This window comes from Vicugna pacos, chromosome 4, assembly GCF_048564905.1.
Source record: "Vicugna pacos chromosome 4, VicPac4, whole genome shotgun sequence".
Lineage (NCBI taxonomy): Eukaryota > Metazoa > Chordata > Mammalia > Artiodactyla > Camelidae > Vicugna > Vicugna pacos.
Genome location: NC_132990.1, coordinates 45635183 through 45652973, shown reverse-complemented (window position 1 = coordinate 45652973; position 17791 = coordinate 45635183). Strand labels below are relative to the sequence as shown.

Genomic DNA, 17791 nt, shown 5'->3' with positions numbered 1-17791 from the left:
TAAGACTCAAAGAAGATGACTAGCTTTGATCATCTTCTTATTTATGGATTAATTCGATATTTAATGTCAGCTTTTTTGTTCAAGCTAATAACTGCCCTTCCACACCCCACTACTCAAGAAAAGGAGATTATGGTGATTGTTTGCATTTTCATAAACCATCAGTGGGACAAATGGGACCTACATAACTTTGCGTGTGAGGAAATATCCCTTTTCTCTGTCATCTGCAAGCACTGCCCGTGCCAAGGACCTGTGCATCTCTAGGAATGTTTTGCCTTATTCATAACCTGAGGACAGGAGTAAAAATTAATCCACCAGCAGCTATAGTAAACAAACCGTGTGCTCCACTGACAACAACTTCCTGCCTCACATCTTTGATGTACCTTAGTGGATAAGTTGTATGTATATAAGCCGGACACTTAGGCTGCACTTCCCCTGGGAACCTGGGCAAGCTTCATGATCACAGCCGTCAAAACACTCCTGTATTTTGAGAAGCAAAACGTTGTAGATCTCTGCTACATATGCAAAAGGTGGGAAGCTATGGATTGCAGGCTGTTGTCTTGTAGATGAGTTGGGCTAAGATTATATACAAGTCTGAGAAGTCCTTGGAAGGTGTGAAATGTGATTCCTAGGCCAGATCAAGTACAACTGAGTGCTGGTGACTTTTTTACCTTGAATAACATGCAAGGCTTTCATACTAATTTAAATGAACCTAAAATTTTGATTAAGTCTATAGAGAGATCATCAGACAGGCTGTTTCACTGAATGGATTGAATGATTCAAAGCTCTCAGTTTGGAAGCTCTGTAGATACAGCCCCATTTGGAGGAATATGAATATTTCATGTAAAGGCTGTACCCTTTTATTTCTAATGGAGCAACAGTAAGTATATTCAACTTAGAAACAAATCCAAATTGCCTACATGTGTACATGAAAATCAATATTTAAATTTTAGCTTCTTTTACTTTTTAGCATTAAAAATGCAAATGTAGAATGGCATTTCCAATCTGAAAATTAGATAAAATGAATTTAGTGCTTTATTATTCTGAATTAGATAGTTTGTGTGTGTGTGTGTGTGTGTGTGTGTGTGTATGTGCAAAATTTCCAGAAGGTAAAATGGGAAAGAAAGCAAATTCAGTTGTGTTCTCATAAGTAAAAATCAGCTAATCTGGTGTTATACATTTATTAAGAAAAATACTGCCTCTCACTTGGAACAATTTTAGCTCAAAAAATGAATTTCTCATCACATACTAAGAGTTACACATCAAAAATGATAATTTAATTCATTTAGCTGTTTAAGTGTAGCATTTGCCTATGTGAATTCTGTGGTGTGATCAGAATAAATGTCAGAGCATGTGAAAGTTAACTAGGGGCTCAAGTTCCCCATCATCTACGTAGTTCTCTGCAAAGTTATTTACTAAACTACATAAATGTATTCCAACTACTAACATATCATTTGAAACTTTGGCTGAACTTTAAATTTATTATGGAAATGAATATGATCCCTTTTTAGAGAAGTCTAGTACAATGTGGGTTAGTCAAATAAGGTAGTATTTAATATTTTTTCTGTCATGACCCCTTTTGATAATCTGATCCTCCCCCCAAGGGGGAAAACATACACATAGATGACATTTTGCCTTTAATTTCAGGATGTTCATAGGTCCGTGAAGCTCTTGGCTCCAGGTTAAAAACTCTTAATCAAATGAATAGAACATTTGATTACAAATCAGCAAACTTAGATTCTTATTCTGACTTTATGCTGATGAGCTGTGTGACCTTGGATAAATTATGTATTTTTCATGCATTGAAATCTTCGTCTATAAACATGGTTGCTAATGTTGGTAATAATGTATTCCTTAATATAAAGGAGAATTTATGGTTCTCTAGAGGTATATCACTGTACAGATCCAAGATTATATCATTATTAAAAGTAATGTATGGCTCAGATACTGTGTACAATGAGTAATACCAGTTTTATATATCTACATGTATTTTTGTTTTCTTCTCCATATTAGAGGGATAAACTTCAAACTAACTTTTTCCATAGGGTGTTCCATTCTTACTGAGGCCTTCCTAGGACTATCTAATTAAAAAAAAAAACACCCTATTTTGATACGAATTGATACATAGGTGATTAACAGCATCCACACTTGATTATCATTTATTACCTCCTACATCATGGTTTTAAACAAAAAATAATGCTGTAAGACTTTCACTAAATTGCCTTATGGCCCTTCAATCAAAGGTTTCTTTTGGATCATTAGAAGTGATAGACCTTCTTTGATACTGAAATCGTGTGGTTTCATTTAAGGAATTTCAAATTGATGCCAGACGTTAGCATGACTTGAAATCATTTCATTTGAAATACAGCCTGTGTTTGGTCTCAATTTTCCTGTCTGATTTCAGACAAGGGTTGGCCATGGGTCTTCACGGTCCTTTGTGTTATTTAACAAATATCCCCTGGATCTTTCCATGTTGTCCAGATCCTAAAAGGTAGATCTCTTGCCAAATTCACCTTTCATATCATTATTGACTAAATCAGAGCAAGTAAAGACGAAAATTGGAACTGTTAATACAAGAGTCAGTCACTAAGAATAATGCAAACCAGAAAAAGTTAGTGGAAATGGAGATCCTTTGTGGTAGGATATGAATTGAGATTTGGCTAGGCTAAGTAATCATTTTGGGGCAATGAAATATCAACAATTGTAAATGAGAGGTTCGAATGTTGAAATCATCTTAATGAGCTATTAACAAATCCCAAGTGCTGTAGAAATCATTGGTAGATATGAAATTGTGGTTTCAGGGTGTGTGGAAATGATTCATTCCTCCTTTGTGGTTCTTGAAATGCTACAGGCTCAATGGCAATCTGCCTGATTATTGTTGGACCTTTCTGTATTTCATTTCAAATGAGGACACTAAACCACAAAGTAAAGACCATATTCTGTAAACTTCCTCTGAATGAAAGACTGCCAACATATGCTTGCAACTGCCATAGCTACCTACAAGTATATTAATAGTATTATTCTTTTTTTATTGGGGAAACAAAGGGTAAAAGATGCACTCTTACAATTTTTTCCTGAATTTTAATTTATTCTTAAACTTCAGCCTAATTACTGTTTTAAACATAACATCTTCATACAAAAAGGATGGTGTGTTCATCTAGTAGTAGTATTATTTAGAATCACATGATTTATTCAGAAAGTTATTTAAAAAAACCTCACCATATGAGAAGGGGCATATAGTCACATATAACGTACAGTATGCTTATAATTCTAAATTAGGTGAAGTAGATTTTTTTTCTCATGACATTGGTTATACCTGTAATGTAGTAGTTACTTGTATTACCATTTGTTTAATATCTGTCTCACTTGTTAGTAAAGATAAAGACATGATCATGTCCATTTCATCTTTACATTTTCTAGAACTTTTCTAGACATTATATTAATGTCAAAGAAGTCAGTTAAGTGTTTCCTGACAGTTATGTGGATATACATTGAATTTTTCAAATGTTTTAGGCAAAATTCATAGTACTAAGAATAAATGTAGTCTTCTTTAAAAATTACGTTGAAAGAATCAGATAATTACATGGACTAAATTCACCCTTGTCAACAGTGTACCCTGCCTGTATAGTGTTAACATGCCATTGGCATGTGTGCTATCTGTGAGATTTTCTAGTGGACCTTGGCCCTTTTAAGACTATGCTCCTGATGTGGAGGCAAGTGTGTAAGTGACTCATTTGAAAAGGAGCCCTTTGCATAGAGTCAGCATTCATTGGATACATCGTATAAAATAGCCATTTCTACCGATGACTAGCTGGCTTTTGCAAAGACTTTGTGAGGCTCCTACTTCAACACTTTCAGCATTCAGAACGCTATAATCTGTCATCGTTTTTTACACATTGATACTTACTTCAGTGTGTAACTTGTAACTTTTGGGCTTTCTTCTGCCTTCTGTCAACTTCATTTGAACTGTCCATTGACATGGCTTATAGGGATTACTCATAGAACTGAAATTAACCCTTGACCTAACCACAGTCCAAAGACTTTTCCAAGACACAACTTTCACCTTGTGTTATGTTCCTGGATTCTTCCCATGTGAATTGGCCCCTGTGACACACCAGGCTGGCATGGTATAGCATCACTCCATTCCATCTGGGCACAGACTCCATCTGTGGTATTAGCTTTAGTTCAGGCACTTTTTAAACTTCATTTTGCAACATGGGGAGTTGCTTTAATTTCCTTAAAACCCCTTAAGGTACATTCCTAATGTAGTTTAGTGAGAATGATTTCTTGATTTCTCCCTCTTTTCCAAAAAGGGCATGCAATTCCACCTTAATTTTAAAACATGTTAAAGTATAATAGTATAATAAATGTAAAAATGTTCACAAGTGGGCTTGATAAAGACAGGGAATTTTTCTTTTCCTGTGGTTTTTACGCAATTATAGGAACAGTGTTGTTTTACGAGTTTGAATTCTTAAGAGCATAAAGACCGAAGATGAAGTAGTAATTGCCAACTAGTAAGTGATAGATTAAAAGCATATGAGAGGCTCTAAAGTACCTCGATGTATAAAATAATGAACTATGGTATTAGAGTAAAAAAGTAAATTGCTGAAATTATGCTATTTTAATTCTGCCTTAGCAATAGCTATCATGTTGAATCAGTAATATTATGTTTCTTTTTCTGTCTTTAGATGAATATGACATTGTTTTTTTCCCCCAAAACCTTTCAGATGATATAACAAAGAGGTTCATCCAACAGAAATGATCTGTGACTTTTTGTCTGCAAAAGCAACGAAAGAAATCATGGCCTTTGGGGATAAAGAAATTCATCAAAAATTCCACTGGTGTATAGAAGTACAGGTCTTTCTACAAAGAGCATAATCAGAAGAGAGAGGCTTAGAGAGTAGGGAAACCATGTCTGTAAGTGGGTTCATCTTTCTTCCTTAACTACCTTTTAGACTGATTTTGGAAGGTCCAGCAACTTTTTGCTAAGAAATTCCTTTTGAATGTCAAGAAAAGCCTAAAGTTGGACGGGAACCTCATTCCCTTTGGAGTTCTGTCAAGTGACACCAATTTTTTGTACTAAGGTTAATATAATTTAGATTATAAAGCTATAATTTAAAATAACACCTTGATTTCTGACATTCTGTATGGCTAGTATAAGTAATGTGTACAAATTACTTCATGCCATGAATAGTTTATGCTTTTCCTAAAATTGGGTAAGGGCAGACATAACTGTATCGACTTTAAACTTATCACCTTCCCTGTTGTAGTGCATAATAGAAAGAGAACTTTTGAAATCTTGAGATATTAGAGTCCCTGATATAGTCTCCTATCTCTAAGGCAGAGATCAAAGGAGACGTAAGAGGTCTTAATTTCCCACAATCTAAAATGTCATCATCTCAGAAAATTTGTGGGAACTTTCATGAGCACCAATTTTGTATGCTCTCCACTCTCACCCCATTCCTTTCCTGCTTTTAATTTCTATACTACAGTGTGATGCTAGTGCTTTACCTAATTCACTCTTTGAGGAAAGAACACACCAGATAAATCATTTCTTGCAGTGACCTAGAGTTCTTTAAAAATATGCCTGTTAAAATACAGTATGTGATATGAAGCAATTGCGTTGAATTTTTTTCATTTATTCATATCGTAGCTTGAATCTGAAATGTCCACAATTAATCTGCTCTAATAAGCATTTGTTAAACACCAACAATATATCTAGTAATGTACTAAGGCAGAAATACTAAGAAATCCAGATAACAGTCTGGTTTTAAAGTTAGTATACCAGCTGTGTCTGGTCCTGTTTCGTTAATGGTTATTAACTTGTTGCTTTGCAATATATGGAGCTCAATTCTTATATTTTTAATATTTATGTTTTAGTCTTTTTTCCCTAGGAAGTAACATCCCATTTAGTTAGCGTAGAAGAACTTTTATTTACGTAATTTATATATATATTCTTTTAAAATTTTGCACAAGAAAGAATATGTGTTACATTATGTAACAGGACAAAAGAAGAGATGAGGGAGATGCTAGTGAATTATTTATTTCAACAGAACAACTCTTGCTAATATCCTCAGTCATGGTTAAAAGGTAAACACATCAATAAAAAACCCAAGCTTACATTGCCCTTAACATGCATAAAATCCCCTCCCTTCTTAGCTTACATAGCCTTAATCACCAGTGATACACTATTTTTAAAATACAGGTTTATATATAATTTTGGTGAACATAAAAGTAGTGAGTGATCTCGTATCACCAATTGTGTTAGGTATGAAAGAATTATTATTTTATCGTATTTTCATTCAGATGAATTCTCTGAGGTATTATTGAATTCTCGTACCCAGTTGACTCCATAAAAGGTGTATCTAAATGTTCTGTGTCCTCACATCATCTTGAAGGACACTTTCACTGTCTGCGAGTCTAAGGATACCATATCATTCACTTACACTCAACAGTTATTAGCCAAAGTAAATGAAGATTTTGATTTGTAATGATGCTTTGAGAGACAAAAATGTAAATCTAGTGTGTGATGTTTCATAAACAAACAAAATGACACAGGTTAAACTGCAACTATTAATATGTCATTTTGTTTGCAGTTATTCTGTTAAATTTAAATAGTATGGTTGAGGGCAGGACTTGACTCTTACCTTTTAGAGTGTTCAACTTCTGAGGATTTTGGCAAATCCAGATGTTGCAATGATCAGTTTCAGAATAACATCAATCTATTACACTGTCTTCTCAACCTGACCTTTATGAAGGTTAAGAAGTGCAAGATGAACATTTTACAAGCTTCTTAAAATAAGTTAAGGTAAAGTTAGATTTATTGTCACAATATCTGGAAATCATTGGTGATGCATTAGGAAAAAATGTCAAAGTAATTTTAGAGAATTCGTAAGTAGATTTATTCTCTGGAAGTAAAATTTTCTTCTAACAAATTTGTTCCCTTTGTTATATTAATTGGAAATCTAAAGTTATACCTGATAAATTCCTATTTCTAACAATAGAAAGTAAGGTCTTTAAGAAAACAGTGAGCTGTGATCACTTGGGATTCTTTACTTATATTATGAGCGATCTTTTGATAAGCTTGGTCCAGGTCAGTTTTGAAAACACATATTCCCTGTATAAGAACAGCAAGGAGTTGATAAATTCTAAGCAATAAATATGAATATTGATGTCATGTTGGGATTTATTTATTTCATTTGAGTTTAAAAAATTTGTGGTCGTGTAAAAACAGAAAATCAAAGAAGTTTTTTTTTTTTTTTTTTTGCAAATCAGAGACTAGCAAACAATATCATAGAAAGAAGACTGATCTGTAAAAGCTCTACTAGGTGATCTGTACAGCTACATCCCAAATCAGTCTTTTTTTCCCCTCCTTTTTCAGTTTTATTAGGTAGAATCCAAATCAGTCTTGATTTAGCTGTTAACCAAAAGTTTAATTGAAAAAGTTTGATTTACTTAAAAGACATGGTTTATTTCTCCAGCTAGATTTGTTATTCTTGTAAGTGGAAATATGTATCAAATTTTTTCTTTGTTGCCATATAAACTAGTTTTTTTAGTAATTTACTATCAAATGTTTTAAACTGTGAGCACAGTAAAAGTATACCTTGATTCCTAGCATCAAAGAGTTTAATAATATAATTTTTTAAAAAATTCAGCTTATTTAAACTGGAATAAAAAACCAGATCACCCGTTTTTCCTACTCCCACTTCCTTCCTGTGGCAAACCATCAGTCTTTTCTCCTGTTCTCTGCATTCATGTTTATGAGCTTGGGTTTTATATAGATATACACATACACATACACACACGCACGCACACACAAAGATTCCACTGTAAAAAAGATCATTTTTCCTCTGACTTATTTCACTTAGCATGATGTCCTGGAGGTCCCTCCATGTTGTCACAAATGGCAAGATTTCATTCTTTCTTATGGCTAAATTATATGTATACACATACAGACACACATATACATACACATACACACCTACCTACATACATAACATCTTCCTCATTGATCCATTCATCGATGGACACTTAGGTTGTTTCTATATTTTGGCTATTGTAAATAATACTGCAGTGAACACGGGGGTGCATGTATATCTTTTTGAGTTAGTGTTTACGTTTTCTTCAAATAAATACCCAGAATTGGAATATCTGGATCATACAGTAGTTCTGTTTCTAATTTTTTGAAGAACCTCCATATTGTTTTCCGTAGTGGCTGCACCAGTTTACTTTCCCACTAACAGTGCAAAAGGGTTCCCTTTTCTTCACATCTTTTCCAACACTTGTTATTGCTAGTCTTTTTGAGAATAGCCATTCTAATGGTTGCAAAGTGGTATCTCATCGTGGTTTGGATTTGCGTTTTCCTGATGATTAGTGATGTTGAGCATCTCTCCATCTGCCTGTTCACCATCTGTGTTTCTTTGGAAAAATGTTCAGATCTTCTGCCCATTTTTTAATTGAATTGTTTGGTTTTTTGCTGTTGAGTTGTGTGAGTTCTTTATACGTTTTGAATGTAGCCCCAAAGAAGTCGTCTTTTAGTCAGTGAAGTTACCACCTGGCTTCATGAAATTTAAATAAATAGCAATACTGTTTATTTATTGTTTGTTTGTTTCTCCACAGCAATATTCACAAAAATCTTTTAATCCCTTTTAGTATGTACAGCTGATTCAAGAGAATATAGTATAAATAGTTGCCTTTCCCTTTTGATTTTACAGCAAATTGTACATTTCTAGCTGGGGGGTAAATTGATGCAGTGGCTGGAGAATATCTCAGTGATTTAGGCAACATATTTCTCTGGTGGGCAAGTCTAACTGTAGATGTGCTTTTGGCATGAACTCCAAAATACCTACCAGGAAGCTTTTATGTTTTATTTTACAAGCGTGAATGGAACTTTTCTGTGACGGAACTCTGATCCTTCTCATAGTAAAGCTTCTAAGAATGTTGTCACAATTTGGGGGGATTGACAACTTTAAGGAAGTTTTTAGATAAAAAGGAAATACTGTAAAATACATTTTTGTTGATTATTGATTTTATACAGAAAACTATGGCACATAAAGCCATATGCAAAATATTATTACAAAATACTGCAGGATGCAGAAGCTCCATTCCCCAAATCTTTTGAATATGATATAAGTAATTTTGCAATTAGATTAACCAATATCACTGAATGTTTCTGGGCTTCATTTCAAAAGGCTCAATTGGCGTACTCTTGACTCTTGATTCTTCCTCTTCTAATCTGTAGTGCAAGAATTGGTGATTCTGTGCTGAAATGCAGAGAGGACAGAGAATATATATCCAGTATTCTGCTTCATTGTAAATAGCCAACACTACATAGATAACTATAATTAGACAAATTTCCCCTTAATCTTTGAGCCACATAGTCATTGTTCTTATACTCCAGGGGTTTTGGGGAAGAAGCAGTAAATGTTAAATATAAGTAAAGGACATCAGTGGAGTGTTTCATCCTAAGCTATTTATTCGAGATTATCAGGGTGCTTATTAGAATTTCTCAAAAGAAGAATGTTATGAATAGATAGTATACCACACCACACAAGTGCAAAGAATTTCTTATGAAATTTTATCTCTAAGTAGTGAATTTTGTGCTACTGAGCAATGCTTTTTTTTTTACACTGAATAACATAAAATCTCATCAAAGCTTAGTTTTATGCCCAGTAAATGGGTAGATATAATTTTACGAAGTTTGTCCTCTCAGAAATATGGCACACTTTTTTTTCTCAGTATCTTGTGTTATTTTGTTTTCTGCATTCTTACCTATTTTTTAATTTTTAAATGTGTTGATTTACTTCTCATTTTTTTACTTTATTTAATTTACTTTTTTGGTTAATGGAGGTACTGGGACCTGAAACCAGGACCTCTTGCATGCTAAGTACATGCTCTACCACCGAGTATACCGCCCAGTTCTTATCTTTTTAGACTGGAAATCATTTATGATATCAATTCTGAAAAACTAGTTGACATGAAACTTTTCACATGATCCTGAATAATTTTAAATGTGGATACTACTCACATTCCAGTTCATAGGCTATATGAAGTCACTTCTCCCGATGTTTCACTGTTTATTTCATTTTTCAAGTATTTTCTTTTGCTCTCATGTTTTCTGATTTTTATTCTTATGAAAGAAAAACATTTATTTTAGAAAGTATAGGAAAATGGCCTCTTAGTGAAAACTTACTATTTTTTTTCCTTTAGCAATTTTTTTTATTGTGCTGTTTCCTTTTCATTTCCCTCCCAAAGATGAGCTGTGCTTTATTTATGTTAATTATCTTTTACTTATGCTGACTTCATACATAAACAAATAGTTTTGCTGGGTCACAGCCTTTCCTCCACATCCTTCATTCAGGAAAGGTTGTAGCACTTACGTAACTATCTTTTTCACTCCCACTAGCCTCGCCATTATTCTAGGTGATACAAAAGATCTTTGAATTGCTCATCTCTGGTGAATTTCACCTCTACTCTGCTTGAGCCTCATATTTCTATGGTCACATGTTTGTTATCAGCTCAAATGTTCCAACTCTGAAGTGTTCTATAATGAAAGGATAACAGAAATAAATCACTCTAGGCTACAGCCTTCTCTCATTCTCTCACTCTTTCTCTCTTTCATATCCCCCCCTTTCATTTATGTTCTTTCTCTTCTTCTCCTTTTCTCCTCCCATTCTCTCCCGCCCTCCTTCCCTTTCTCCCTCTCTGCCTCTCCCCACTTGACATATTTCTGCTCTGTAACCTCATAGGACACTCTGTGCTTTGATCCTCTAGTTTCTTACTGTAAGTCCCCCTTTAACTCCTTTTGATTGGTAAATCAATTTATATTTTCTGACCCAAGAAAATTCTTTGTTGTGAGGGGTTGTTCTCTGCATTGTAGAATCTTTAGAAGTGTCCCTGACCTTTACCAACTAGATTTCATTAGTGGCCCCCTCTCAAGTTATAATAGTCAAAAATGTCTCCAGACTTTGTCAAATATCCTCTGGGGAGCAAAACCGCCTCTTTTGAAAACTTGTCACATCAACCTTTTTTCTTTCCAGTATCCTTATATCTATTTACCCATTGTCCATTGGTCACAACTGCCTTCTGTCACACCAATCCTGAACAGCTCAACAGGCCAACTTCTTTATTCTTGCTCCTGGGTTTTTGAGTACTGCTAAAAAAAAAAAAATTACAGTGTTTTCCATCTTTATTGGTGCCTAGCAGTTGTTCCTTGTTTCTCTAAGTCCCACTTCTCCATTCTCTATAGCATCTGTACTGATAGTTATCTGCTCTTCTCATGATTCCATTTTCTCACTTGGCCCACCTCTGAATTTATGGAGAAAATAAAGCCATCAGCAAATGAGTCTCTTAAATTTCTGCTCTTAAACCTAAAAATATATCTGCCTGTCATTTCCTCTTTCTGTCTTCTCCCTCCTGCCCACTGATGTTTCTCTATGCCAACTCCAACCCTCCTCGGGACCCTTATTCTGTGAGTTACATAGTCAGTAGCATTTAGACACTTAAAAACATCTCAGCACCATTTCTTTTTCCAATTATTTACCTACTCTTGCCTGTTTCTTAATAGCTTAATTACTTTTGAAAATTAAATTTGTATCACTCCTTTGGTCTCATCCAGTCATTCCTCAAAGAGCTCTAATCCAGCTTGTACCTCAGACTCCTTCGTATGAACTTTAGCCAGCATCTCATTATTATGCTTGACCATTTTGCTCCTGTTAAATTGCTTAAAATAATGTTCGACATTTCTGCTCTTTCTTAAAGTTTCCTACTTTTTATGACACTGCGGAGTCCTTGTTTTTCTTTCAGTCCTCCGGACAGTCTTTCTTGGGAGCCTTTCAGTGCTCTTCTTCCCAGTCGTGCTCGTATTCCTCAGGGTTCTCTCCCCGTCTCTGCTCTCCTCACAGAACATCAGCTCATTGCTCTCATCCTCTGTATTGTGTTAGCTGCGTTCCCATATTTAATTCTGCATGTCTAATTTCATGCACATGGTTTTGATTAGGTTCTGTAGGTCTTCTAGTTCAGATAAAAATTTTTTTGTTAGAATTTGATTATTTATAATCCAGATTTTGTAACTCTTCTTTCATTGCCTTCAGACATCTTTTTACCTCAGTCTGTTTTCTTCCTCTTTCTTGTGTCAGAAAGCAATATGAATATTTTCATATTTCTGCAAGGTTAGGGCCCTCTTACCAAAGAAAATGGAAATTTGAGTTAATAGACAAGTATTGTAAGTTAGAAAGTCTGAAAAGATAGTGAGAACTCCAGAGAGTTACCTCCCCAGGAGGTAACTTTGCATTCCAAGGGGAAAGAAACATGGAGCCTTGGGTATGTGCCAGGAAGGTAAACCTGGAGATAGTTCCCTTACAGCTCACGTAGAGACCATTATTTACTTACCCAAGTGTAAGAACCCAGGGATCTTCCCTTTCTGTAGCCAAGGAGGATTTGTTTGCACTAGGGAGATTCATTTCTCTTCTCAGGAGGGAAGGATGTTAACTGGACAGCATATATTAACTCCCTGATTCCTAATTTCAGGGCTCCTCTCCTGTTGTACGACACCCATATGTGCCATCCTGTCCATTTGGCATCACCTCAGAAGGAAAGAAATTAACTAGCATGTGGGGAACTGATACAGACATTACTGTAAGCAGTAATAATCTGTCTTGATCTGGAAACCTCATGTTTGAATCCAGGGTAGCATAAACAAATATAAAAAATAAATCATAACAGTTTTTTCTTTTCATAGAAATCATGTCAACTTGGATACTACTGAGAATGGTAAATAATTTTATTAGACTTTCTTTCTTCTTTCTTTTTTTTTTTTTTTTTTCTTTTCTGGCATCATTCTTAACATTTGAACCAGGGCAAACCGACTGGACTATTACATGGGTTCCAGCTACCTCAGGCTATGCCTGGTCACCCTGAGAACTGAGAAGAATAAATTTCAGCCACTTGTAGTCTGTCTGCAGCATCTAGATGGGCTACTGTACACTGGTTGATGACCTTGGCTGTAGAAAATCATTTCAGATATTTATTTTTCCTTGTTTTGCAGAAATTTTATAGCTCACTTCATTGCTGTTATTGCTGTTTCTGTTTAAGACAACAGATTCTTGAAGTGATCCATCCAGACCAAGTGCTTGCCCATAGATAGAATTATGTGTTCTCAGTCTGCTGTCTACTGTCCCCAGCTCCAGTGCTGTACCATGGATACATCTCCCAAAATGTATTGTGCCACCAGCAGTCACCCCTATCCCCTTGAGTTTCTTCCTTTCTTCCTTAAGTTACTTCCCCTTCCTTCCTTCCTTTTCCTTCCTTCCTCTCTTGTGAGGAAATGTGAAGTTGAAGCCTGTACGATAGGATGTTGAAGGAGAGGCATTGAAGTTTGAGACAGGCAAGGATAGCACTATACTTCTTCAGAATCTGAGCATCTTATGAAAGGAAAACTGTCTTGTATTTTAGGAAAAAACGGACTGGTTCTAAACTAGGTAAGACAGTAGGGAGGTACATGGTAATGTGCCTGCTTTCATTAGTTTTTCAACATTTGTAGATAAAGGCACAGAAAAGGGATAGCTCTGTAGTTCTTCAAACATTCTTTCATTCCAGTAAAATTATTCTTCTACGAGTAGTTGCCCTATTCATTTTATTTAAAATTACTTGCCCTAGAAGAGTGTAGATGGACCAAAGTCCCACCAATTACGGAGCTGCAGTTCTTAACATCTCAATGTTTAAAATCATCTAAACTTTGGATATATTTAGCCCATGTTGTCTTTCCAAGTACTTTAATGACTAAATATTTCTAATTGACATTCTGCTATGCTAGAAATTACATAGAAATTGCTCTTATCTTATGCTCTGTGTAGGGAAAGGTCTTGGAGGTTTTTAAATAATTTTAAACTTGTCACAGTGTATTTTGAAAGAATCCAAAATTGCACTTGAATTATATCATAATTTTCACAGTATTAAATGAAGTATTTTAAAATCAAAATGAAGTCTTATTACATTTAAAATCTGTCATCATCAGATTAATAGTAGAGAATTAAATGGTTCTGCTTTGTGTTCCATTTAAATTTTATGAAGGTTTTAAATATCTTACTAGAATTGTGGAGGATAATCTGTTAACAAAGAAAAAGAAGTTGTAATTATTTTATGGTGAGCATTCATTCAAACATATTTATTAAGTTACTCCTCTGGGCAAGGCACTGTGCTCGCTGTTCTGGTATATCAAAATAAATATGTAAAGTCAAAAGAGAAATATCTCAAAATGTTTATTGAAAAACTATCTTGTGTATCTGTCTTTCTCTTAAAGTTTATTTGAAGAGACTAGACAAAGACACATGAGGAATTCATAACCATGTAAAGTCACATAGGAAATTCCAAGGCATGATTTGGGCTGCTTTATAATTCCTAATGAGTCAGTTGTTACAGGAATAAGAGACCACCGTGGACCACAGATGTAGGAAAGGAATAAAAATGGGTTCAATTTGAATGGGCCAAGAGGTTGGAGGCAATCCAGAGAGAGATGAGACTGATGTGAGAGCAGGATTTTGAAAGCTCATTTGGAAACTTGCTTTGGGTATAGGAATGGGAATGGGAACTGAGGGACATATTGACCATAAGTGAATAAGAGTCTTGTTGGATGTGAGTAATAGGTAGTGTTTGCTTCATAAAGTTGACTGTTCTTAGTGAGGATGAGCCAAAGTTCCAAAGGAAGGAAAATGTGGGCTGGATGCATCTGTCATCCTTAGGGATCATGGCTGCTGGAAAAAGTAAATTAAAAGTAAATTATTCTTCAAGCAAATAACTTTACATTTGAGCTTTTCTTCCATTGTCTATTTCTATTTGATGTTTATAAATCTCTTATCTTCTATTTGATTCTTTCTGAAATGTTTGCCTCCTGTGTATATTCTTTTAATACTGAATCAATGAGCCATTGCCAATACCAGTTAAAAGTAAATATATATATATATGATTGGGGAGGAATAATTGGTTAAAGGGAGAATTAATGGAAGAGTATATTAAATAGTCTCAGAAAATAGTGATTTTAGAGGTTGAAAACATCTGAACAGCTTGAATCCGCAGACTATTTCAGCGTTTTATTTTTCATTATTTTGTCAGGTTAAAAAGTCTTTTATAGATATTTAACTTTAATTTTATTAAATGTTATATCTTTTTTTATGCTAGATATTTTTTCCTTATTTTTTTAAAATTTCATTTCATTCTTTCCTGAATGCTTCAGTTTCTATTACCAAACCTTTTATTTTCTGAATTAGAAAACATTAGTATTATCCACTTATGTAATTTCCTCCTGTTTCCCATATGAGTTCCTTACATTTGAGATTTTTAGTTAAATTTCTTTTTCTCTCATCATTTTGTTTTGTTTGTAATTTTTATATGTCTATTCCTGGTGATTTTTTTTCATGGGGGAATAAATTAAGTGAATGTCTTTCTCTTAAAGTTAAAGCAAGGGCGCTTATTTAAGCTGAGAAAAACTATCTTCTAAAATACACAAATATATTAGAAAATTGTGTTATTGTACACATTCTCTTGATACTAAGAGCATCAGTATTATAATGAGAAGAGTTACACACAGTCATATTTTATGCAGTTATTCTAGCAAATGCATATATTTTTGACTAAGCTATTCCACTTATCTTAAGCTTTTATTCCCATTACCTGCAACTAAGAGCAAGGCCTGCTGCAAACAAATATCCCCTTTTAATAAATTGATGCTAAGCCCTCTTAGCTCTTTGGGGATGTAGTTTTATCAGAAAGGAAATTGGCCTTGTTTATTGCCTTTCTTTCCTTTGCTGCTCTGAATGGATTTTCATGCTTGTGAAAATGAGATACTGGTAGGGACTGGATTAAAAGAAGGAGGGTATTGGGCCCATTTCCTCTTCTGACTCTGCCAAACCAATTGCACTCTTATAAGTAACCCTCCTGCTCTTCCAGACTTGAGCCTCTCCTGTGCAGAAAATTAGGACAGCATCTGAGGAGGTCTAGGACAAGGACAACTGTCCACCAGGGACCAAGGGAAGATTGGTAAACCAATTTTCACTTGTGAACAATGCCAGAATTCAACCCATATGTCTCCCATGGTGAAGCACTGTAGTGTGTCATTAACCCACTGTGCCACTTAGCAGCTTCTCTCTGCTTGTTGTCTTGTGAATTAGCATCTCAGCTGCCACCACACCAGACCCTGGGTTTATTTCTGCTAGGAGTGTTGCTGAATGAATAGCAGCTCTCTGTAACAAGTGATCAGGACACAGCACTTTTAAAATTTCAGCTGAAAGCAATAGCAATTTACCATTCAGTCCTGTCTTATCATCGTCATTAAGTTGGGAAATTGCAATTTGAAGGCTCCTTGCACTGTGCTGTCAACCTGATATCTTGTAATTTTAATATGTCTGTGGTTAATAATTAATTGCTTTAACTCAGTAGGTGGGATCTGAATTTGGCTCCAAAAAAGAAATCCCTCTGAGCTGAAATATTCTTTGAGATTCCAACATCTTACGAAGTTCCCCCTCAATCAGCCTCTTTGCCTTCTTATTTAAATGATCTGCCATATAATGAAATCTGGATCAAAAGCGCCAAGCTTAAAATATACAACAAAAAGCTGCTTCTGGGTGAAGAGTTTGGATCTAAATCAAAACGTTTCTGTGCTCTGGCCATTATCACATGCGGTTAACTGCTGGGAAATACTGATGTTCAAAAGATATGGGGGAAAAAGGCACCTGCTTTCTCACGCTGGTGTATGTTTGTCATCTTGATAAAAATGCAAGGCAGCATATGCAGAAATTGTGCGGAAACACCATTCACATGGTAATGCCTTTGTATGTGAATCATTTCTTTTCAGGTGCTGGACTGAATGGCAGACTCTGGGAGGGTTTGAGCATCTCCCTCCTTTAAGTTCTTCCATGGCCATATTTTAGTGTCTGGTTCATTTTTTGATCAAAGAAAACCACTTTGTCAGGTCTTTAGAATGAAGGTCCTGCCCCTTGATTTCTGTGGATCACAAGCCATAATGTGGGAAGGTTTCTCACATTTTATCTAGTGAATATTACTTAAAATACAGCTCTATGAACTCTCTAATTCTTTATCTCAGCCGAAATCTTTGGTTTAATATGTTTAACAAGGGGAAGGGCATTTGGGTAGACTCAAGGATACCCACCATAAATCAAGCCTATGGCAAATCTGAGTGGTAATTCTCCTTGCAAGTTTCAGAAATGCTCTGCATTTCCATAGTATTAGCTGCACTGGTTGCTTGTTCTCACAGTCTCTACCTGCCCAGTATTGAAATGCAGGAACTCTGAGCATTATTCTATTTCTGTCAAGAAAAGCTCAAGATTTTTCAGAAGTTATTCTAGGACTCTACAAAATTCTTTTAAAAATCTACAGCATACTGAAAACAAACAAAAAAGTGTAAATGTAAAAGTCTGTGAGATACTACACCAGAGATGGCTTGAGGGCTAAATCTCATATTCAGTTGTAATTAAGTACTAGTGACGTGCTTGAGGTGGAGAGGCTGTGACCAACCTCTGGTGGTTTAAGTTCGTTGATAAACCAGTAACTTTTATTTGACAAAAGTGGGGCTTCACTCTTACGCTCCACAGCCTTCACTCTGACCCTAGGAAACCACTTATGGCTGGACTTTTGGGGAAGTGCATATGGTAACCAGCTGGTAGAAACAGCATTTCAAAATGTCAATACATTTTTTTTTTCTTAAATTCGTCAGTACTTCCTTTCAACCAAGTATTCTCAAATCTCAGAGACCCTTTAGATGTAGCCAAATTGTTCTTTTTCT

At 35.2% G+C, this 17791-nt stretch overlaps 1 long non-coding RNA gene across 1 annotated transcript; it reads right to left on the bottom strand.

Annotated features, from left to right (window-relative positions):
- Positions 1–9007: 9007 nt before the first annotated feature.
- LOC140696064 (uncharacterized) lies at positions 9008–11138 on the bottom strand. The gene is made up of 3 exons (XR_012072057.1): positions 11056–11138; positions 10025–10126; positions 9008–9260 (listed from the first exon to the last, which is right to left on the bottom strand). It is a non-coding gene; the product is annotated as an uncharacterized lncRNA (long non-coding RNA).
- Positions 11139–17791: the final 6653 nt, after the last annotated feature.